Source organism: Hyperolius riggenbachi, chromosome 6 (genome assembly GCF_040937935.1).
Source record: "Hyperolius riggenbachi isolate aHypRig1 chromosome 6, aHypRig1.pri, whole genome shotgun sequence".
Lineage (NCBI taxonomy): Eukaryota > Metazoa > Chordata > Amphibia > Anura > Hyperoliidae > Hyperolius > Hyperolius riggenbachi.
The window spans coordinates 388,280,541-388,306,324 of record NC_090651.1 but is presented as its reverse complement, the minus strand read 5'-3'; the positions used below and the strand labels follow the sequence as shown (position 1 = coordinate 388,306,324).

At 45.0% G+C, this 25,784-nt stretch overlaps 1 protein-coding gene across 1 annotated transcript in view; it reads left to right on the top strand.

Annotated features, from left to right (window-relative positions):
* Positions 1-842: 842 nt before the first annotated feature.
* The window catches only part of LOC137523129 (interferon-inducible GTPase 5-like), a 57,605-nt gene continuing 32,663 nt past the window's right edge, over positions 843-25,784 (top strand). Inside the window, exon 1 of the mRNA XM_068243363.1 lies at positions 843-876. The gene's annotated coding sequence lies outside the window, so the exon portion shown is untranslated. The remainder of the gene's footprint in view (positions 877-25,784) is intronic.

Here is a 25,784-nt window from a genome sequence, read left to right as displayed (position 1 = left end):
GCACATCAGTTGTCCTCGCAGCTATAACTGACAGCAACTGATAAATAACTGACAGCAACTGATATATTTAGGTTCTGACAAAATGTTGTCAGAACTGGCAGGGATCATTGCCAGAAGAAAATGGTGAGCTTCTGAGAGGAACTGATGGCAAGGTAACTTTGTAATGTTCATTTGAAGTTACCTCATGTGTTTATTTTAAATAATTTTATTCAGTACAGGTTCCCTTTAAGGGGCGAAAAGACTGTGGTCCTCAAGTGGTTAAGGACCCTTTCACACTTGAAATGTCTGTTGCGGTGAGATGCTTCTGAAATCACACCGCCATGGTGCTGAAAGCTTGGACCACGCGTTACTGTTGTGGTGTGACCGTACAGTGAGAATACTTTACAATTTATGTATGCCTTGCTTCCAGGTTTACTGTGCAAGACACACTGCATCCCTTTCATCGCCATGACGGCCGGGACACACGGAAACGTGATTAGTGCAAATGCGAATGGTCCCTAATTATGTGCCCACTTATGCAAACACCTTATACATTTTTATTTTTATTCTTTCTCCCCTAAAAGATTTGATTCTATTTCAGTTGTAAAGGATACTTTGTTACTTACAGGAGTTTACACTACAAAAACATATCAGCATTGGCGTGTTCACTGTTTATACCCCTCTTTTATAACTCTTTGTTTGCATTTCAGCATTTGTTTTCCTAAGGCAGGGACTCAAACATTATTCACGGCACCAAGTAAAAATTCCAATAATAAAGTCTCAGTTTCGGCAAAACTGAAAGCAATCTATGTCAGAGTATATAAAAAACAATAGTATAGCTAGCACTAAGTCAGACTGTGGACATACAGTGCCCGCTCTGGAGCAAAGCGCTACAAGGTAAACACCCTCTCCTTTATTTTATTGTAATACTTGTAATGACAGAATGATCACTTGAAGGAATCAGATGTTTTAGCTTGTCACTACTGATAATTGATAATAATAATAATTGATAGAAAAAATAAAGATAATAGCATATTTGGACTTCTTGAATAACCATGCACACGGAGTACCAGGATTGTTGTGGGATCAGCGAAGAACCCTCAGCCAATTGTGATTAGCTGGTTAGCACTAAGCAGACAGTTCTCTTATCAATATAGTGCTGGCCACACATGGGCAAACTCTATTTTGATAATAAAGATACCAGTCTTTTACATGTTTCTGCACCCATAGCGCTAGTCCAGGTAGGACAAATTGTGCATAGTTAGTTTCTCCCTGGTACTCATTTGGATAGTTTGCGACTTCTTCAATAATAAATACATTTTTGCAGTAGACTTCAGTGCAAAAATCAAATTGGAACCTGATATCAAATGATACCACTAAGGCTCGGTTCACATTAGCGTTATTTTGCGGAACGTAAGCGGAACGTATACTGTACAAACGGAACGGATGTAAATGGATCCAATGTTAACCTATAGATCCATTCACATCTGTCCGTTGGTACGGGTACGTTCCGTACGTTCCGGCCCCCGGATCCCAAAATTGCTGCAGGCCCTAATTTTCTGGACCGTTCTGCCCTGCGGAACGGAGCCAGGAAAAAAATGCTGCAGAATTGGGGGCAATGGGAAACGGAATGTTTCTTCACACTAGTGGGCGATGGGGGTGATGGGCGATGTGATCGTGAGCAACGGGAGGGTGAGGGGAGGGTGCAGCAGCCGGGCAGGTGGTCTAGGGAGGGTTTATACATACCTGATCGTGTGCAGCAGCCGGTGGTAGAGGCTTCCGTCTTCTTCCGGGTCATGTGACTACATGATGCGTCATGTGACTAGTCTCATGACGCGCTGTGTAATCAAGCCGGAAGAAGAGGAACCCTCTACAGCCGGTTGCTGCGAAGATTAGGTATGTATTTGCTGAGTGAAAACTGATCCGATCAATCATTGATCAGATCCGTTTTCACAATGTGAATAGCCACTCCGTGGGCCATCCGGATCCGGTGATGCAGACCCCGGATCCACTCATCGGATCCGGTTTGGCTCAAAACGCAAATGTGAACCGAGCCTTATAGTTTGATAGCAGGCTGAAAATAATCAAAAATATCTTTGTCGGACATATGGTATGCGCTGGCCCTCTCCTCGCTGTCCAACAAAATGTAAGTTACACATTTTTTTGCTTAGCTGCTCCCAAGGTTTTACATATGTGGTCTTAATTTAGGTTAGGTCACTTGCCCGGAGGTTTGCCTCACCGTGGTGCAAGTGTCTAGTACATTATACTTTGCATGCAAACCATATTGGAAGCTAAAGTTCCTCCTAGTGTACTAAATGTTAGCACTTGTCTTGGATGCAGGGCATGCATTGTTCAGTCTGGCAGAGGGGGTGTATGCCTGTGCGATTAACCATTCCATTGTAGCATGTGTCTAGGGATGCACAGCCTTCCCCAAACTTTTTCTTAACTCTGCAAGTATATAACTATCAGGTTAGCTGCTCCCAGCCCCTCCTCCTGAGTTTCCTGTTTGCATAATAAGTAGTAGCTAAGTAGCAGCAGATTTGCATATGATTTGCATCTGAATTGAATGCGAAGTGTGCAGAAAGCCTATTAGAGGTGCTGCACACATGAGCTGGTGGTCATTTCAGATGCACCTTTGTGGTATGCGCTGGCGATCTTCAAATGTCCACCCAGGGCTCCCCATTCCTCCAGATATCTGTTAATAGACCAAATGAGAGCCTTGGAGGGAAATTTAAAAATGATTTGTGCTCTACCTATACTTACTTATATACTATACTTACTTAGTATAGCTAGAGCTGAGCAGGGAGCAGCGATGTAGCGGCGGGTGCACAGCGGACATCTTCAATCAATTTAACGAGAAGATATTGGCATGGGACATTTACAAGGCTATTGGCATGGAAAGATTTTCTTAGGTAAGTATTCATGATTAATAAAGGACCTTTTCCAGTTTTTTATTTATTTATTTATAATATTTATAAAGTGCCAACACATTTAACCCTTTGTGGAAGTGGGTAAGGGGAACTTTATACCCCTATACTAATTTCTTCCCAGGAGGGGGCTGGCATCTGGGAGTCCTCTTCTTAAAGGGAGTCGTCGCCCCCACCTCCTCCTGGGGCACCGGAGGTGGGGAAGAGACCCTTGTCCATGGATTGGACAAGGGCTCGGGGAGAGGGGAAGGCTTGGCCACCCCTCTCCCCCAACCTCCCCCCCCCCCCATACCAGGGACCACACGGGCTGCTATAGCTCAGGGTGTGAAGCCCCATGCGGCCGGGGCTCCGCATTCTGGCTATCTCAGCCTGCATGGGGGACAACGAGTTAAAGAGGCTCGGGAGGGGGGACTCCACGTCTTTTTTTTTTTACCACACTCTGGACAAAAAAAGGTCCAAAAAACTGGTAACGTTGCCAGGGAACCTTATACAGCCATATTGCGGCTATATAGCGATACCTGGCCAAAGCGTTGCCACAATTCCATGGGGTTTCCAGGGGGTTTGTACGCACTATGTACGGACCCCTTGGAAATATTTCATGAAATTCACTGCTCTTTGTTTTGAAATATTTAAATTTACACTACTGTTAGGTTGATACATTTTTTGTTATTTACCACATTTAAATATTTACTTTTTCCTATGAAGTTTTTAAATCGATTCTCTCCAAAACTATAAGGTCTTTAAAAAATAATAATAATCTATTGTTTCTTGCATGTATGGGATCTTTAGCACATATGAGGGCTTTGCTATTAACCACTAAAGTTGGCAGCCATTGACTTTAATAAAAAAAATGCTTATGCAAATTTTTGACAACAAAATTTTTTTGCATTAAATGCAAATGGCGAACAGCTCAAGTTCAACAGGAATTGTCCGCTGGCAAACTGTTTAGGCCATCTCTATTTATTGGCTCACTCTGCATTTCAGGTAACCACGGTCATTCTTAATACCTTTATTTGAAAAATCTAGATCACCCTTGATCCACCTCCACCATTCTGCTGTCTGGGTTTCGGTACACTTTGTACACATTTTTTTAAGAAATGTTGTTCTTGAGGAGGTAAGATCTACATACTCCTACTGTATATTGACCAATTGTAACTAACACCCTGATTCACTAACCTGTGGTTAGATAGCTCTACACAGACAGAGCATGGCATATGTAACTATTATTACTGCTGATATCGTAGTGCACATCTAATTAGCACAACCCGTGTTACCTAAGTCAGCAATGTGAGTGTTGCTAGCATAACATGTGCAACAGTTGGCGCTACCTTAGTATTGCACATATTATGGATAAACTCCACAGTGCAATAGGTTAAACTGGGTGTTTATTGAGGATTAGAGATGGTCCGAACATCAGATTTTGGGGTCGCGAACCGCGAACTTCCACAAAAGTTCAAGATCTTGCGAACCAGGATAACCGCCGTAGATATCAATGAGTAGATTAATTTTAAAACATACAGGGACTATTTCTGGCCACAAAAGTGATAGAAAAGTTGTTTCAAGGGATCTAACACCTGGAGGGGGGTATGGCGGAGTGGGATACATGCCAAAAGTCCCGGGGAAAAGTACGTATTGACGCAGGGTAGGGTTGTAATCCCTAAAGGACAGAAATCACATTGCATTCCTAAATTGGAGGCATAAAGTGCTTTAAAACATCTTGCATGTGTATACACGGATCAGGTAGTGTAAGTAGTGTACTGCTTCACACTGACAGACCAAACTCACTGTGTAACGCAGCGCAAACAGCTGTTTGTGTAGTGATGACTCAAGGGCCAGCATACAGGCGAGCCACGCCCCCGCTTGGGGCCTCACACGGAGGGGGGCCTCGCTTGGCTGCTGGCGGCGGAGAGGCAGGAGAGTGGGCGCAGCGGGGGCCGAGGGGAGCGGGCAGAGCAAAGTTTCAACTGACCTGCCTCGATCCTGCACACAGCCTCTATCTTCACCCTGTCCCGGCGTGCAGCATCTGTCGCTATGGTAACAGCGCCCCCTGTGATGACGTAACCGCATGTCATCACAGGGCGAGCTCTTACTGATGCAACAGACAACACACGCCAGGACAGGAAGAAGATAGAAGCTGTGTGCAGGATCAAGGAAGCCAGGTGAGTTGAAACTTCACTCTGCCCGCTCCCACCACCCTATTCTGCCGGAGACACTTATCTATCTAACCTATCTGGGGCTCGATTCACTAACCGGCGCTAACTCAGTTAGGACATCTTAAGGCTTAAGACGTCCAAACTAGGACGCTAGGCAGTCATCGCATATAAAAATCTGCATTGTGCACGTTACATCGGTGCACCAAAAGGTCGCACCATTGGGCGCACTGGTGTGACGTTTCAGGGGCATCATATGCAACATTTTCGTCACACCGCTACAGCGATAATTTTGCACCACGCTGCACACAGAGTGCGACGTTTTCTGCGTGATGTAGTTTTGCGCGACTATTAGAGCACGCAAAGCTACTTTACGTGCACTGAGCAGCTTTTCACTGGGGCGCTAACACTTAGCGCCCTTTTGTGAATCAAGCCCACTGGGGGCATGCATCTACCTAACCTATACTGAGGGTACCTACCTTTCTAATCTATACTGGGGGCATCTACCTATCTAACCTATACTGAGGGGCATCTATCTATCTAACCGATACTGGGGGCATCTACCTATCTAACCTATACTGAGGGGCACCTACCGATCTAACCTATACTGAGGGGCACCTACCTATCTAACCTATACTGGGGGCATCTACTGATCTAACCTATACTGAGGGGTACCTCTACCTATCTAACCTATACTGCGTGCTCCTACCTATCTAATCTATACTTGAGCATCTACCTATCTAACCTATACTGTGGACACTTACCTATCTAGCCTATACTGCAGGCACTTACCTATCTAACCTATACTGGGGGCACCTACCTATCTAGCCTATACTGCCAGCACCTCCCTATCTAATCTATACTGGGGGCATCTACCTATCTAACCTATACTGAGGGGCACCTACCTATCTAACCTATACTGAGGGGCACCTATCTATCTAACCTATACTGGGGGCATCTACTGATCTAACCTATACTGGGGGCACCTACCTATCTAACCTATACTGGGGGCACCTACCTATCTAACCTATGCTGGAGGCACCTACCTATCTAATCTATACTGAGGGCATCTACCTGTCTAACCTATACTGTGGGGACTTACCTATCTAACCTATACTGCAGGCACCTACAGGGGGGGGGGGGGGGGGTGCTCATCCAATATTCGGGTGTCCGAACTATCAGATAATCCAAACTTTTTCCACTATCCAAACTTTGAATCGGAATCGGATTCGGAGAGAGTTTTGGAAGCAGTTGGTGGAGGGTGTATCCGGAAGGGCTGAGATGAGGCATTGGACTAAAGAAAGTCTGCATGTCCGACATCACCATCAGATCGCTAGAGCGTGAACATGGGAGGAGGAGGAGGATTAATGGCACCTCTTTCCCATTGTGCTGTGACATCACCCTTAAACGCACTGTAAATCATACTTGCCAGATTGTTGTGCAAGTACTGCATCCTTTCTGCCTTCTGGTAATTTGGTAACATTTCCGCCACTTTGTGCTTATACCGAGGATCTAGTAACATTTCTACCCAGTACAGGTCCTGGTCCTTGAGTCATTTTACTGTCTCCCCCTCTGAACTGTCCTCCTGTTCATCTCGTCTTTCGGGCTCCCACATAGCATCCATGCCCACATCATCATCATCCATAGCTTCGCTTGTATCAGACACTTCCAAAACTGCACCAACAACAGGTAGTTCATTATCATCATCCTCACACCTTATGTCTATGTGTGTAGTGGTGCCTAACTAAGACATATGAGGTGATGTAACATCCTTAGTGCATTCATCTTGTAACATTAATGATTGTGGATCAGTAACTTGACTCCAGACATGTGTGGATAACTTCTGCGACATCTGAAGTGGAGTGGCTGTGGTGCTAGTAGTAGTGGTGGTGGCTGCCGGTTGAGTGGTAAGTAGTTGTGGGGTGCCCAAATCAGAGCAGGAGGAGGAAGATATGTCATGGTTCCATGCAGAAGCTGAGGAAGATGAGGTGTTCTGTGTTAACCAGTTAACTAAGTCCTCAGAATTTTTGGGGTTGAGGGTACGTACCCTCTGAACACTGTGCATTGGTCGAGGGCCGCACGAAATGACGCCAGCACGACCTCGAAAAGACCTGTGGGGTGGCCTGCCTCTGCCTCTGCCTTGGGGGTATGCAGTACTACTAAATCCTTAGCGCCTTCATCTTGTACCAATAATGCTCCTGCATCTTTAAATTCACTACAAACCTGTGTGAATAACTCCTGCAAACTCTGAAATGGAGTGGCTGTGGTGCTAGTAGTAGCGGTGGTGGCTGCCGGTTGAGTGTTAAGTAGTTGTGGGGTGCCAGAATCAGAGTAGGAGGGGGAAGATATGTCATCATTCCGTCCGGAAGCTGAGGTGTTCTGTGTTATGAAGTCAACTATTTCCTCATAATCATGGGGGTTAAGGGTACGTACCCTCTGAACACTCTGCATTGATCAAAGGCCACACAAAATCACATCAGCACTACCCCAAAAAGACCTGTGGGGTGGCCTGCCTCTGCTTGTCATTTTTTTCCCATCCATATTGGGTATGTACTAACAATATTCAATAGTGGTAGACAGTGTTTGTAATCGCAAAGAGGCACACAATCAGTGTCAAATACACAGCAGCTGTGTGTGTGTACAACAGGGCTGTGTACTTTAACCCACACAGACAGATACCCTATAGTATGTTCAATCACAAATACAGTTGCAAGCTAAGCACAGCTTATGATGATAGACAGATGTTGGCTTGTAATAGATAGAAGAGGATAGTAGAAGTGCAAGGCCCAGCAGTGACTGTGGCCTGGCCTATATGCAGTGCGTAACCCTCCCAGACAGATATGCTATAGTATGTTCAATCACAAATACAGTTGCAAGCTAAGCACAGCTTATGATGATAGATAGTGTGCTGGCTTTAAAAAAACACAATTGAACAATGTGTTTTGGGGTGTATTCATCAATAAATAACAGCCTAGCTAACTGTCCCTGTCTCTGCGGCAACCTGTCCCTTCCTCTCACTATAGCAGCAGCAGACTGAGAACATGGCTGGCGCTGCTTTGTTTTTATGAGGGGGGGGGGGGGGGGGAGTGAGTGCAGTCTGATTGGCTGCCATGTGTCTGCTGACTGTGATGTAGAGGGTCAAAGTTTACCCAATGACGAGGTGTAGTGGGTGGGTTGAAAGCGCTATGTGTTCGCGTCCCACCGTGGATACGAACAGCTGAATTTTGCTGGGAACTGACCATTTGGGCTATCTCTATTGAGGATCAAACAATCTGTATTGAGATGGAGGAACACCCTTTTACTATAGCAGGAACAGTGCAACAAAGGCTACTACCCCACCAGCAAGAAAGTACAGTTGGTCCCCCCTCCCACATGAAGTGCAACAGATATGCTGGGGTAATGTGTGTCTTTCCTACAGAATATCAGAATTATATTTCTGGATCTATAATTATTATATCAATCTATGAAACTGACATTAAAACATTTTTAGGGGTGCCTGTTTTATACATACTTTACACTCTCCCCCACAAAAGTTTATGTTGTCCCCAACATAAGCCAATCTGATATTCCAAAATGCACAAACACTGTATGAATCTGACAGTTGTTTGGAAACTACTGTATAACTGAAGGAATTATCCTCTCAAATATTTCCATGTTACTTTAATCACAGGTTCTCACCAGGTCCATTGTGTGCCATAGTTCCTAATAGCAAGAAGTTGTGAATCAGGATGATACCATTTATTAACTAATTAAAAAAAAAACTGTAAAGGGGCTCATACACTGGTCGATTTCAGCCATCGATCGATTGATCAATTCTATGGTATCGATCGATTGATCAGAAATCATTCTGAAATGCATTGGAAATCTGTTCCTAGTCAAACATCAGATAGATTCCTGTCAGATTGTACTTGACAGGCATCTGCCAGGAATCTATCTGATGGTCAAATATGCTGCAAATCTATAAGTGTATGGCCACCTTAAAGAGACTCTGTAACATTAAAAAGATCCCCTGGGGGGTACTCACCTCGGGTGGGGGAAGCCTCCGGATCCTAATGAGGCTTCCCACGCCGTCCTCTGTCCCACGGGGGTCTTGCTGCAGCCCTCCGAACAGCCGGCGACTGTGCCGACTTTCAGTTCAATATTTACCTTTGCTGGCTCCAGCGGGGGCGCTGTGGCGACTTTCGGCACGGAAATAGACGGAAATACCCAATCTCCGTCGGGTCCGCTCTACTGCGCAGGCGCCGGAAACTTGCGCCTGCGCAGTACAGCAGACCCGACGGCGATCGGGTATTTCCGCCTACTTTGGAGCCGTCAGCCGTCAGAGCGCCTGCGCAGGAGCCAAGAAGGTAAATATTACGTCACCGCTGCACGGAGGGCTGCAGCGAGACCCCTGATGGATGGAGGACGGCGTGGGAAGCCTCATTAGGATCCGGAGGCTTCCCCCACCCGAGGTGAGTACACCCCAGGGGCCGTTTTGTCGTTACAGTTCCTCTTTAAGCTTTTGGCTATTGTGCCTTCATCAGACTCAATTCCTGTATGCTGACAGGTTGTTAAAGAGAATCTGTATTGTTAAAATCGCACAAAAGTAAACATACCAGTGCGTTAGGGGACATCTCCTATTACCCTCTGTCACAATTTTGCCGCTCCTTGCCGCATTAAAAGTGGTTAAAAACAGTTTTAAAAAGTTTGTTTATAAACAAACAAAATGGCCACCAAAACAGGAAGTAGGTTGATGTACAGTATGTCCACACATAGAAAATACATTCATACACAAGCAGGCTGTATACAACCTTCCTTTTGAATCTCAAGAGATCATTTGTGTGTTTCTTTCCCCCTGCAGCTATCTTCCACTGAAGTGTCAGGCTGTTTCTTCCTGCAGAGTGCAGACAGCTCTGCCTGTATGTAATTCCTCAGTATGTGAAAGCCCAGCCAACTCAAAGGAGGATTTATCCAGCTTGTAAAAGCTAAGAGAGAAGAGAGAAGCTTCCCTAATCTAAATAATACACAGGCAGTGTGCAGAGAGGGGCCTGGAAGGGGGAGTTCATAGTAGAAGCACAACACTGAAGAACTTGGCAGCCTTCCAGACACAGGCTGACAAGTCTGACAAGAGAGAGATAAGTTGATTTATTACAGAGATGGTGATAGCAGAAAGTGCTGCAGTAAGCCAGAACACATTAGAATAGCTTTTGGAACTTGTAGGATGATAAAAAACAGGATGCAATTTTTGTTACGGAGTCTCTTTAAAGCACACAGCTACTGTATATACATGGAACACCAAAAGGGGATACATAGATTTTTTTTTGGAAACATAAATACATGTCATTAATATGCCTTAATTGAAACAAATTAATCCAAATAGGGTCATTAGAGGATGATAAAACTTTGTTTACTCAGTCCTCACATAAGTGAGGCTTTGCCTGGCACAGAGGCATTGTAAATTCCCAGGTCAAGAGTTAGCTACAGTGGCTGAAGTTTGTCTGGGCTGAAAAATAATTATGAAATTAAATATCTTCAACCTTATAACAATTTAAAGGGACACTTAAGCCAGGAATCAGTTTTACTTTCCTAAGGCTTCTACCAGCCCCCTGCAGCCGTCCTGTGCCCTCGCCGTCACTCACAGCGCCTCCAGGCCCCTTCTGCCAGCTAGTTTTGGTTTCGCTGACAGGCCTGATAGGCCTTTTATTTGCATTCCCATCCGCAATAGCGTCCTGTGCCTGTGCAGGACGCTATTGAGGATGGAAACATGAAGAAGGATAGGCGTGACCAGGCCTGCGCAGGCGCAGAAAGTCCGCCAACTCCCTGTAAGGACTAGAGATGGCCCGAATGGTTCGCCAGGTGGGTAGTTCATGCAAATTTCAGCTGTTCACTTCCGCAGTGGGACGCAAACACATAACGTGTTCGAGCTGCCCCCTATATCTCCTCATTGGACTAAACTTTGACCCTCTACATCACAGTCAGTAGACACATGGCAGCCAATCAGGCTGCACTCACCCGGCATAGGTGCCCCAGTATAATTGCCCCCAGTATTGGTTAGTGAGGTAGGTGCCTCCAATATAGGAAGTCAGTATAATTGCCCCCAGTATAGGTTACATAGGCAGGCACCCCCGGTATAGCTTAGATAGGTAGGTGCCCTGGCCAGTACAGATTAGCTAGGGGGTTGCCTCCAATAAAGGTATCCAGAATAGTTGCCCCCAGCATAGGTTAGATAGGTAGGTGCCTCCGATATAGGTAGCTAGTATAGTTGCCACCAGTATAGGCTAGCTAGGTAGGTGCCCACAGTATAGGTTAGATAGGTGCCCCCCGTATAGGTTAGATAGGTAGGAGCCCCCATCTCACGATCCAGACACTGGATAGAATCGGTGAAGATGAGGTGGGTGGAGTAAAGCCGGCGCAAGAAGCAGAGGTAGCCGCTAGTTGGGTCACAGTTAGAAGGGGTAGGGGAAAAAGTGGCAGGGAGGCTAGTCCCGAGTTGTCCCTCCCTAATAAGTATGCTTGTTTGCGTAATATTGGGGAGGATGATTCAGGAGTAGCAATGCGGCAGCAGGATGTGCTCCTTAGCAACCAAGGGGCAGACTGCTGTAACAAGAAAGGGAATAGGAGTGCAGCTAAGGCTAGACAGGTACTGGGGGTAGGGGATTCAATTATTAGGCGCACAGATAGGGTAATCTGTCGAAGAAACCGTGAATGCCGTACAGTCTGTTGCCTCCCGGGTGCTCGGGTTCGGCATGTAGCGGAAAGAATTGACAGATTATTGGGTGGGGCTGGGGAAGACCCGGCTGCCATGGTACACATTGGCACCAATGACAAAGTTAGTGGGAGATGGAAGGTCCTCAAAAATGATTTTCAGGTACTTGGAGATAAACTTAAAGCAGGGACCTCCAAGGTGGTGTTCTCTGAAATACTGCCAGTGCCACGTGCTACATCTGAGAGACAGAGGGAGCTTAGGGAGTTAAATAAGTGGCTGAGAAATTGGTGTAGGAAGGAAGGGTTTGGGTTCCTGGAGAACTGGGCAGACTTTGCAGTCGGCTACAGGTTCTACAGCAGGGATGGGCTGCACCTTAATGGGGAGGGTGCAGCTGCATTGGGGGAGAAGATGGCTAAACGGTTGGAGGAGATTTTAAACTAGGATCTGGGGGGAGGCGGGAGGATAAAGTCTCAATTCGCAGGCAAGATAAGGTAAAAGACAGTGGGAACCTAACATTATGGGGGGTGGAGAGGGGGGTGGGGACAGTGTAAAGATTAAGGAGGTTGGTAAAACTTCAAGTAGCCAATTTCATGTAAACAAAATTGGTAAATGTGGTGGTAAAAATATAAAGTGCATGGTAACCAATGCTCGGAGCCTTGCAAATAAAATAGACAAACTAGAGTTCATTCTGAATGACAAAGGCTATGACATTGTGGGAATAACCGAGACATGGATGGATGAAAGCCATGACTGGATAGCTAATTTAAAAGGATACAATGTGTTTAGGAGGGATAGAACAGGGAAAAAAGGTGGAGGGGTTTGTCTCTTTGTTAAGAATTCTTTTACAGCTGTCCTCAACGATGAGATGGAGGAAGATTGCGAAGATGTGGAGTCCGTTTGGGTAAATATTCATGGTGGAAATAAAAGTTGCCAATTGCTTATTGGGGTATGCTACAGGCCACCTCTTATTAATGAAGCTGCAGAACTGCGATTACTACAGCAGATTGAAAAAGCTGCAGGTAAAAATGAGGTCATAATTATGGGCGACTTCAACTTTCCAGACATTGACTGGGGTATTGAGGCTACCCATTCTGGTAAAAGCAGCAGATTTCTGGCAGCACTACAGGACAATTACTTGACTCAAATGGCAACAAAACAAACTAGGGGGAATGCGTTACTGGATTTGATCCTTTCAAATAGACCAGATAATGTATCAAATGTGCAGGTTCAAGAACATTTGGGAAATAGTGATCACAACATGATAACGTTTGATCTGGTGACTGATAGGCCACGGGGCAGCAGGGCCACTAAAACTATGAATTTTAGAAAAGCAAAGTTCAATCAACTCAGGCAGGCACTAAGTTTGGTGAACTGGGATAATGTACTACAAGGGGAGGACACTGAAGGGAAATGGCAAGCTTTTAAACTTATACTCAATCAATATTGTAGTATGTATATCCCATATGGAAACAAAATGTCTAGGAATAAAACAAGGCCTCTATGGATGAATAGAAAGGTTAAAGATAAAATGAAGAGGAAAAGGAATGCCTTTAAGGTCCTAAAACAGGAGGGGACCGAGGCTGCACTAAGCAATTATAAGGAGTGCAATAAAAATTGTAAAAAAGAAATTAGGCTGGCAAAGATTGAAGCTTAAAAACAAATCGCTAGGGATATCAAATCTAACCCAAAAAAGTTTTACAAGTACATTAATTCTAAAAAAAGAAAGGTTGACTGTATTGGACTCCTAAAGGGGCGCTGGGAAAAAAGGGCGCCGGGTTTTAAACGATAAACATGGATAACGTTTAAAAATATAATGTACTATATTTCGTTTAAAAATAATGTTTTATAAAGTTATAAATCATTAAATAATGTGCATGAAATTGGCAATTGTGAAAACGTTAATCTTCCGTTTAAAAAGTGAAACGTATAATAACGTTTAAAAAAAATTAGTAAGTAACCCTCCCTGTACCTACCCCTAACCCCTAGACCCCCGTGTTGGTGCCTAAACCTAAGACCCCCCTGGTGGTGCCTAAACCTAAGACTCCCCTGATGGTGCCTAAACCTAAGACTCCCCTGGTGGTGCCTAAACCTAAGACTCCCCTGGTGGTGCCTAAACCTAAGACCCCCCTGTTGATGCCTAAACCTAAGACCCCCCTGGTGGTGCCTAAACCTAAGACCCCCCTGTGATAAGCATTAATAACGTGTGAAAAAAATATTGTGCTGTTTTTCGTTTAAAAATAATGTTTTAAAAAAGATTGTACTGTTTTTCGTTTAAAAATAATGTTTAAAAAATTATAAATCATAAAATAATGTGTAATCATGAGAAGCAGTTATAAAACAGTAAAAGTCTCCGGGCGCCGCTTATAAAACGTTATTTTTCTCCGGCGCCCTTTTTTCCTGTCGGGCGCCCATTAAACGATATTTATTATGGGAGTGAATGGCGGCGCCCGATTTATCCACTTGCCTCAGGCGCCCGAATTTACTGTTACCCCTAAAGGATGAGGGTGGGAACTCAATGGTGGATGACCAAGGTAAGACAGAGTTATTAAAGCGGACACAAACCAAACATTTTTTTTAATTCAAAATATTTAGTTGCACCACTCTGACACATACAAATATAAATAAACACTCCTTCCAGCCCTATGAGCATTTCAGTGCATGCTTTTCACCCTCCTCTTTGCATAACTAGGGTTATACAGGGGGCAGCCATTAGCAATTCCACCATTGCCAGACACCATCTACTCCACCAGTTTGCCGGATTATTTGCAGGCAATATGAAAGGAAGGGAGTGGTTTCTCCAATAAATGTAAAATATTTTATATTTGTCATCATCCAGCTGAAAAAAGGCTGCTATTTATTATTATAATTTAGAAAATAGATTTTATTTCTGAAATCTTGTATTTTTAGTTTGGGTCCACTTTAAATGCTTTCTTTGCTTCTGTCTTCACAAGGGACACATCAGTGTTGCAAATTACAGAGGCAGAAGAGTCTCAATCTTCCAATTGTAATATTAAATACTTAACGCAGGAAGAAGTGAAGGCAAGACTAAATAAATTAAAAATAGACAAGGCACCTGGCCCAGATGGCATGCATCCTCGGGTCCTAAGGGAATTAAGTTCAGTTATAGATAAACCCCTTTATCTTATCTTTTGTGACTCTCTTGCAACTGGCAGAGTCCCGGTGGATTGGCGTACAGCCCACGTTTTCCCATTATTTAAGAAGGGCAAAAAATCTGATCCAGGAAATTATAGACCTGTAAGCTTAACATCAGTTGTATGCAAACTATTTGAGGGGTTACTAAGAGATACTATACATGACTTCATAGTAGAAAATATTCTTATTTCTCAGCATCAGCATGGGTTTACTAAAGACAGGTCCTGTTTGACTAACATGCTGTCAGTATGCCTGCTCTTACCATGTCAGGTTCGGCTGCCTCTGCTGGCAGCGCATCTGGGACTTCCAGTGCGGCTGGCCACATCAACAGGGATGGTGTCGGCAGCGTTCATGCGGAGATCCGGCCGCATGATGCTCAGACTGTAAATGAGGGTGGACACATGCGCTGTCAGCATCGCTCCTCTTATGCTCTAAGGAAGCGTGTCAGCTGATTACCTGTCAGCTGACACACATGGCTCCACCTCTGGTTCCTGATTGGCCAGGCGGCTTGGGGGCGTGTTCTCCTGCTTACCCGGGCTATTTAAGCTCTGTTCTGACACTTGCTCACTGTCTGCTCTAGCTAACACTTTGCAGTGAAGGCTTCAGACCTTAGTCAGTTCCTTGTGTGACTTGAACCGGCAGGACCCCGGGGATTCCATAATAGCTCAGCTTACTTATATATTGATTATACCTGTGTTTGACTTCTGCCTGTTTCTCTGACTACTCTTTGCCTGCCGATTCTGTACCTTTGCCAATCTGATCTGTTGCCGACCTCTGCCTGATTAACCACTTAGATATTGCCTGCCGATTTTTTACTTGACCAATCTGATCTGTTGCCGACTCGATTTGTCTGACCATTCTCTATATCTGTATTCAGTGTTTGTACTGCCTTCCACTGTTACTGTCTGTAAGACTTTACCCTTTCAGGAAAAGTCTGATACTTGTCTGTCTGCTAGTGACCTCACACACTAGCAAATCGTTACATTAGAGCAGACCATATCGATATAGAAGAACTTTGCAAACAAGTGCAAGCTCTCGCGCTGGCGGTTGGTAACGTAAGCAGTACTGTAACCAACCAACAGCAACAGTTGGACAGTTTGTCCCAGGCTGTTCACGGACTGCAGCCGCAGCAGCAATTTCAAACTGCTCCACCAGTTCACCTGGTATCTAAGCCTAATATGCCATTGCCAGAGAGATTTTCCGGACATAGTAGCGATTTCCGCAATTTCAGGAATCACTGTCAATCTTACTTTGAAGTGAGACCTATTTCTTCTCGCAATGAGCATCAGAGGGTCACCCTGGTTAAAACACTGTTGCAGGGTGATTCCCAAACTTGGGCCTACAATTTACCACCTAACCATGAGGCTTTAAATTCTGTCAATGATTTCTTTGACGCCATGGCTATCATTTATGATGATCCAGATACAGTTGCCACTGCTGTGTGCAAAATCCGCAACCTCCGTCAAGGACATAGTTCTGCGGAGGATTATGCTGCGGAATTTCGAAAGTGGGCTAGTGCCTCTAGGTGGGAACATTTTGCACTCATGGATCAATTTGTATTGGGTTTATATGATAAAGTGTCCGAAGTCCTGATTGATCACCCTAAGCCCCGCACCCTGGAGGAAGCCATTTCCTTGGCTATTAAAATTGACCGCAGAATCCGTTATCATCACCAGAGCCGGTCTCGGTTATTTTTACGATCCTCCGTGCAAACTTCCTGTCCTGTTACGCACTCTGATGAACCCATGCAGCTGGGTCACATGAAATTGTCTGATCTTGAGAGGCAGAAAAGAAGACAGGAGGGTTTGTGTCTTTATTGTTGGAAAAAAGGGCATGTGGTACAAAATTGTGTTAAGAAGTCGGGAAAACTTCTCCACCTAGGTTCTGTCAGGGGTGTAGCCCTAGGCGATCTACAATCACCCCAGTCCTTTGATAAACTACTGCTACCTATTAAGGTATCTTTGAAGGATTGTGAGTTCTCTTCTCAAGCCTTCTTTGATTCTGGAGCAGCAGGGAACTTTATTGATGCCAGTTTAGTAGAGGAATGGGGAATTCCTTTAATACCCATGGCAAAAAAGCTCTACGTAACTGGTATTGATCAAAGAAAATTTAGAGAAGGGTTTCATCCGCCCTTCTAGTTCTCCGGCCGGAGCAGGGTTTTTCTTTGTTCAGAAGAAGGATGGTGGTCTTAGACCATGCATTGATTATAGAGGTCTGAATAACATCACCATAAAAAACAAATACCCCTTACCGCTTATAGAAGATTTGTTCTCACAAGTCACTGGGGCACAGATATTTTCCAAATTAGACCTCCGAGGGGCTTATAACCTAATCAGGATCAGACAGGGGGATGAATGGAAGGCCGCTTTCAACACACAAGATGGTCACTACGAGTACCTGGTGATGCCTTTTAGGTTGTGTAATGCACCTGCTGTGTTCCAGGATTTTGTGAACGAGATTTTTAGGGATGTACTTGGTAGATTTGTTATCATTTATTTAGACGATATTCTTATTTTTTCCAAGAATATTGAGGTACATCGCCAACATGTTAAGTTTGTGCTACAGAAATTGAGAGAGAGCTCACTTTATGCTAAGATTGTGAAGTGTGTTTTCGAAGTCAGAGAAATTCCATTTCTGGGATATATCATCTCAGTCTCAGATTCAGGTTTATCTATGGACAAGAAAAAGGTTGATGCAGTGTTGGAATGGCCTCAACCTCTCGGTCTGAAACCCTTGCAGAGGATTATTGGTTTCCCGAATTATTATCGCAAATTCATTTGCAACTTCTCTACCATCATAGCTCCTTTGACCAATATGACCAAAAAAAGAGCCGATCCTTCGAATTGGTCTGTTGAGGTGTCCCGGGCCTTTCAGACCCTCAAAAAGGCCTTTTGTTCTGCCCCCATCCTTATGCATGCCAATGTCCTCCGACCCTTTATTGTCGAGGTTGATGCCTCAGAGATAGGGGTAGGTGCCGTCCTATCTCAATATTCTGGTCAACCAGAACGCTTGCACCCTTGTGCGTTCTTTTCACGTAAATTCAGTTCGACAGAGAGAAATTATGACATTGGTAATAGAGAATTGCTGGCGGTTAAGATGGCATTCGAGGAATGGAGGCATTGGCTGGAAGGGGCAGAACACACCATTATTGTGTACACAGATCACAAAAATCTGGAGTACATACAAGGAGCTAAAAGACTGAATCCCAGGCAGGCTCGCTGGGCTTTATTCTTTTCCCGCTTCAGGTTTAACATAACATATAAACCTGGGAGCAAGAACGTAAAGGCTGACGCATTATCCAGATGTTTTGATCCTGTTGAGTCACTACCTGTTACTCCTCCTAACATACTTCCAGAGCATATTGTCATTTCTGCAACTGAATTGTCAGCTGATTTATTGGAATCACTGGCTCAATTTCAGGCAGAGGCCCCGTCGGGGAAACCTGAGTAATTGTTTGTCCCTTTGCATTTACGTCTATCTGTACTGAAGCAATGTCATTGCAGTAAGGCAGCTGGTCATCCAGGTGTCACCAGATCGTTGGATTTACTCCAGCGGCACTTCTGGTGGCCTTCTATCCGTACTGATTGTAGGGAATTAGTGGCAGCATGCACCATTTGTGCTAGAAGTAAAGCGACCAGGAGTGCTCCTGCTGGTACGCTACAACCGTTGCCAGTCCCCAGTTCTCCCTGGATGCACATTTCCATGGACTTCATTGTTGATCTCCCTGCGGCCCAGGGAAAAACGGTTATCTGGGTTGTCGTGGATCAGTTCAGCAAAATGGCACATTTCATACCACTGTGGAAACTACCTTCTGCCAAAGAATTGGTCGATTTGTTTATTGAAAATATTTTTCGATTACACGGTATTCCAGAAAATATTGTATCTGACAGAGGGGTGCAATTTGTTTCCCAGTTCTGGAAAAACTTTTCTGCACATCTGGGTATGTCTTTATCCTTTTCCTCTGGATTTCATCCTCAGACAAATGGCCAGATGGAAAGAACTAATCAGTCCCTTGAGCAGTTTCTGAGGTGCTATGTTTCTGAGTCCCAGGAAGATTGGGTTCAGTTTTTGCCGTTGGCAGAATTTTCTCATAACAATTTATTGAATGCCTCATCCAAACTTTCTCCATTCCAAGTGGTTTTCGGGAGATCTCCCAGATTCTCCTTTGTCCCCTCTTCTTCCTCATCCTTCCCGGTTCTGCAGGACTGGGTGATCAGGATGTGAAAGATTTTGGCCTCAGTCAATCAGAATTTAAAGAAAGCTGTTGCATCTCAGAAGCAACAAGCCGATCGTCATCGCTCTCCTCACCATCAGTTTTCTCCTGGAGATTGAGTATGGGTTTCCACGAAAAATATTGGTTTGCGCCAGCCTTCAGCCAAACTCGGTCCCAAATATATTGGTCCTTGCCTTATTTCTGAAAAAAACAATGAAGTAACCTATAAGGTGTCTCTGCCGGCTTCCATGAAGGGGAGCAAGTCTTTCCATGTGTCATTGCTGAAGTCTGCTGCTGAAGCTGATATTGATTCCACTCCCCCCCCCCCCCTCCCGTGATTATTGATGGTGAACCTGAATATGAGGTAGAAAAAATTCTGGATTCTAGGAAAATAAGGAATTCCATACAGTATTTGGTACATTGGAGGGGTTACGAGCCGGAGGAAAGATCTTGGATTCCTACTCATAGACTTCATGCAGATGAATTGATTTCTGAATTTCATAATTCTCAACCGGATAGACCAGTTCTGGCGTGTTCGGAGTCCACACCTCAGGAGGGGGGGGGGGGGGGTAATGTCAGTATCACCGCTCTTACCATGTCAGCTTCCGCTGCCTCCGCTGGCAGCGCATCTGGGACTTCCGGTGCGGCTGGCCGCATTGACAGGGATGGTGTCAGCAGCGTTTATGCGGAGATCCGGCCGCATGATACTCAGACTGTAAATGAGGGCGGACGCACACGCTGTCAGCGTTGCTCCTCTTATGCTCTAAGGAAGCGTGTTAGCTGATTACCTGTCAGCTGACACGCATGGCTCCACCTCTGGTTCCTGATTGGCCAAGCGGCTTGGGGGCGTGTTATCCTGCTTACCCGGGCTATTTAAGCTCTGTTCTGACACTTGCTCACTGTCTGCTCTAGCTAACACTTCGCAGTGAAGGCTTCAGACCTTAGTCAGTTCCTTGTGCGACTTGAACCGGCAGGACCCCGGGGATTTCACACTAGCTCAGCTTACTTATATATCGATTATACCTGTGTTTGACTTCTGCCTGCTTCTCTGACTACTCTTTGCCTGCCGATTTTGTACCTTTGCCAATCTGATCTGTTGCCAACCACTGCCTGATTACTCACTTAGATTTTGTCTGCCGATTCTGTACCTTTGCCAATCTGATCTGTTGCCGACCTCTGCCTGATTACTCACTTAGATATTGCCTGACGATTTTGTACTTGACCAATCTGATCTGTTGCTGACTCGATTTGTCTGACCAATCTCTATATCTGTATTCAGTGTTTGTGCTGCCTTCTACTGTCACTGTCTGTAAGACTTTACCCTTTCAGGGAAAGTCTGATACTTGTCTGTCTGCTAGTGCCCTCACACACTAGCAGATTGTTACACATGCTCAGCTTTTATGAGGTAGTGAACGCTAATGTGGATATTGGGAATGATGTAGATGTGATATACTTGGACTTTGCAAAGGCCTTCGACACTGTTCCCTACAAAAGTCTGGTGCAAAAGTTGAGGATGCACGGACTGGGGAAGAGTCTGTGTGCATGGATAGGGAACTGGCTAATGGACAGAAAACAAAGAGTTGTGGTCAATGGATCGTACTGAAAATGGGAGACTGTTAGCAGTGGGGTCCCACAGGGGTCTGTTCTGGGTCCAGTGCTCTTCAATTTATTTATTAATGACCTAGTAGATGCAGTAGTGAGCAATGTTGCTATTTTTGCAGATGATACAAAATTGTGCAGAATCATCAACTCTCAGGAAGATAGTGTCATATTGCAACAGGATCTGGATAGGATGGCTATATGGGAACATACATGGCAGATGAAATTCAATGTTGACAAATGTAAAGTCATGCATTTTGGACGTACTAATGGTCTAGCACCATACAAAATAAACGGGATACAGATGGGGACATCAAACTTAGAGAAGGACTTAGGAGTACTCATTGACAAGTTAAATAATCATACTCAATGCCAAGCCGCTGCAGCTAAAGCTAACAAAATTTTGGGATGCATTAAAAGGGAAATAAAAACTCGAGATGCTAGCATAATATTGCCCCTGTTTAACTCTCTAGTAAGGCCACATCTGGAATATGGAATTCAGTTCTGGGCACCACATTACAAAAAAGATATTGCAGTTTTAGAGCAGGTGCAGAGACGAGCTACAAAATTGATACGTGGGATGGAAGGTCTCACTTATCAAGAAGAGGTTAGATAAACTGGGTTTATTTAGTCTAGAGAAAAGACGCCTTAGAGGGGATCTAATTAACATGTATAAATACATCAGTGGGCAATATAATAGCTTGGCGGATGAGCTTTTTGTCCCTAGGCCTTCTCAAAGGACTAGAGGACATGATCTGCGCATGGAGGAAAAATATTTTAGCCATTTAGGATTCTTTACAGTAAGAGTGATTAAGATGTGGAATGCATTGCCACAGGAAGTAGTTATGGCAAATTCTATACCTGCATTTAAAGGGGGCTTAGATGCTTTCCTTGCGTTGAAAGACATCCATGGCTACAATTACTAGGCAATGCCTACTGATGTTGATCCAGGGATTTTATCTGATTGCCATCTGGAGTCGGGAAGGAATTTTTCCCTTTTGGGGCTAATTGGACCATGCATTGTAAGGGTTTTTTGCCTTCCTCTGGATCAACAGGGATATGTGAGGGAGCAGGCTGGTGTTGTACTTTGTTCTCTGGTTGAACTTGATGGACATATGTCTTTTTTCATCCTAAATAACTATGTAACTATGTAACTAAGTATAAGTTGGATAGGTAGGTGCCCCAGTATAGGCTAGATACCTAGGAATCCCTAGTATAGGTTAGATAAGTAGGTGCCCCCATTATAGGTTAGATAGCAGTGTTCTCCCTAGAATTTTTTTCCAGACGGGTGGAATGAAATAGTAGCCAGGTGGGGGCGAGATGAGAGAATGCATGGCCGGTGCTTCTGTAAGCAAATCTGCTTACAGCATAGGAGGAGGTGTACTGATGACAGCTGGATGCTCACCAAAACTAGCCTGGTGGACCACCCATCAAAAAGAGCCTGGGGATAACACTGGATAGGTAGGTGCCCACCACTTAGGTCAGATAGGTAGGTGCCCCCAGTATAGGTCAGATAGGTAAGTGCCCCCATTATAGGTTAGATAGGTAGGTGCCCCCAGTATAGGTTATATAGGTAGGTGCCGCCAGTATGGGTTAGATAGGTAGGTACCTGCAGTATATGTTAGAAAGGTAACTGCCCCCAGTATAGGCTAAATAGGTAGGTGCCCCCTGTACAGGTTAGATGGGTAGGTGCCCCCAGCATAGGCTATCTAGATAGGAGCCACCAGTATAGGTTAGATAGATAGCTGCCCCCAGTATAGGTTGGATAGGTAGGAACCTGCAGTATAGGTTAGATAGGTAGTTTCCCCCAGTGTAGGCTAGATAGGTAGGTGCGCTCCCCCCATAATGGATGCGGGAGTCAGCCACAGGGAGGGTGGCCTGACTTCTCCCTCCCTTCCTCTTCCAGGCCACCCTCGTGCTACTCCCTGCGCTGCAGAGTGAGCGCAGCAGGAAGCGCTGTATACAGCAACTCACCTTCCTGCGTTCCAAGGGTGTCCCGGGGAGAGGAAGGGAGGGAGAGGTCGGGTCGCCCTCCCCACAGCTGCGGCTCCCCCCTCCATCACAGTGCCCTCCTCCCTCAGTGCTCAGGGTGGCTGCACGGGCCGCACGGCCTTAGACACGAGCATGATGCAGGCCACACAGACATCACTGGGCTGTGTAGTTCTACTATATTCTTCTATCTATATTGCAAGCAAGGCAGCACACTGTCTATCATAAGCTGTGCTTAGCTTGCAACTGTATATTTTACTGATATCTGTGTGGGTGGGTTACACACACTGCATACAGTCCACAGTCATTGCTGGGCTTTCTATTTCTACTATACTCTTCTAACTATTGCAAGTCAGCACACTGTCTATCATAAGCTGTGCTTAGCTTCCAACTGTATCTGTTATTGATATCTGTGGGGGTTACACTTACACTGCATACAGGCCAGGCCACAGTCATTGCTGGGCCTTGCAGTTCTACTATACTCTTCTAACTATATTGCAAGCAAGCCAGCACACTGTGTATCATAAGTAGTGCTTAGCTTGCAACTGTATTTGTGATTGAACATACTATAGGATATCTGTGTGTGTGTTAAAGTACACAGCCCTGTTGTACACACACACAGCTGCTGTGTATTTGACACTGATTGTGTGCCTCCTTGTGATTACACACACCGTCTATTACTATTGAATATTGTTAGTACAGGGGTGTATTTGACACTGATTGTGTGCCTCTTTGCGATTACAAACACTGTCTACCACTATTGAATATTGTTAGTACATACCCAATATGGATGGAAAAAAAAAAATGACAAGCAGAGGCAGGCCACCCCACAGGTCTTTTTGGGGTAGTGCTGATGTGATTTTGTGTGGCCTTTGATCAATGCAGAGTGTTCAGAGGGTACGTACCCTTAACCCCCATGATTATGAGGAAATAGTTGACTTCATAACACAGAACACCTCAGCTCCGGATGGAACAATGACATATCTTCCCCCTCCTACTCTGATTCTGGCACCCCACAACTACTTACAATACAATAGAATACATTAACATTTCTATAGCGCTTTTCTCCCATAGGAGCAGCCACCACCGCTACTACTAGCACCACAGCCTCTCCATTTCAGAGTTTGCAGGAGTTATTCACACAGGTTTGTAGTGAATTTACTGATGCAGGAGCATTATTGGTACAAGATGAAGGCGCTAAGGATGTTACACCACCTCATAAGTCTGAGTTAGGCGTCACTACGGAAGTAAGGTGTGAGGATGATGATGATGAAGTACCTGTTGTTGGTGCAGTTTTGGAGGTGTCTGATGCAAGCGAAGCTGTGGATGATAATTATGATGATCATGGTATAAATGTCACTTGGGATCCGGGAAGACAAGATGAACAGGGGACAGTTCAGAGGGGGGGGGGTCAGGGAGGAGGAAGAGGAGACAAGTTTCTGTAAGAAGCAGGGGGAGTTTGTCGGAAACAACTCGTGCCAGTGTCCAGCGGCATGTATCGCCACCTAGGCATAGCCAGCCAACATGCTCTTCAATAAATGGCCTCAATTCACTAAGCTTTATCAAACACTCTATCGAACATTTGATAATTTACCTCATGGGTGAAATCTAATTTTGAATTCACTAAGGTGTTAAATGTGTATCGAATGTTTCATCGATAAAACGTTCAATATATCTATAACACCCTAGTGAATTCAAAATGAGATTTTACCCACAAGGTAAATTTTCAAACGTTCGGTAAAGTGTTTGATAAAGCTTAGTGAATTGAGGCCTATGTCAGTTGCTGCCACCACCAGAATGCCGTTATACCAGAGCTCACCAGTGTGGAAATTTTTTTGTGTGTCTGCCTCACATTACTGCATTGCCATCTGTAATATCTGCCACCAAAAATTGAGTCATGGAAAAAGCAACATCCACCTAGGGACAACTGCCTTACAAAGGCACTTGATCATGAAGCACAAACACCAATGGGGTGAGCTCATGAGGAAAAACAAACCAAGGAAAGGCTATGACCAAAAATTAGCACCACATGCAATGATATACAAAAGGTATACAAAAATTATTATACAACAATAAACACTATAAATGAATAAAAGCATTTAAAAACACAAGTCAATACACCTCATATGCATAGGGTAATCAATTGGTGTTCAATACCACCTCAAATAGGTGATATATAAGTAGAAATACTAGTCATCATCTGGGGTGCTCAAGATAAGAGCTACCACAGTGATAGAACCTGGGTTCTGGTTCTGTAGTACTCAATACATTTAGAGTGAAAGTGCATATAGTATGAGCAGCCAGTACGAAAACTGATCCAGCAGTTACATGCAGTGGTGCTCAACCCAGATAATACGAAATTTTTCAGCTATCCGACCTCGGATTCGGATTCCGGTGCAAATTCGAATAGCACTACCCAATCCGGGTATCTGGTCGGATATCTGAATCCGGATACTGTAACCATGAAGATGACATCCATGACGTCATTGAGCCAATGACAGGGCTCCCAGCCTAAGCCCAAGCAACCAATCACAGAGGGGAACCCTGGCCAGCCCCTCCTGACCTCATTGAGCCAATCAGAGGGCTCCCAGCCTAAGCTCTAGCACCCAATCACAGATGGGAACCCTGGCCAGCCCCCCCTGTATATAAGGAGGGGTGCCATGATGAGAAATATTGTCCTTGCTTGTGTGAAGGCACACTGAGAGACATGCTCCAGTGCTACTGGCCTAGCAAGTGCTGTATACAGTGATAAACCTAAAGCTGTTCAGTAGAGATGGGCCGAACAGTTCGCCGGCGAACGGTTCCCGGCAAACTTCGGTGGTTCGCGTTCGCCTCCCGCAGGCGAACGTTTCCGGAAGTTCGGTTCGCCCCACAATGCACTATGAGGGTCAACTTTGACCCTCTACATCACAGTCAGCAGGCCCAGTGTAGCCAATTAGGCTACACTAGCCCCTGGAGCCCCACCACCCTTATATAAGGCAGGCAGCGGCGGCCATTACGGCCACTCGTGTGCCTACATTAGAGAGAGTAGGGCGAGCTGCTGTCTGTCTCTCATAGGGAAAGATTAGTTAGGCTTAGCTTTTCCTGGC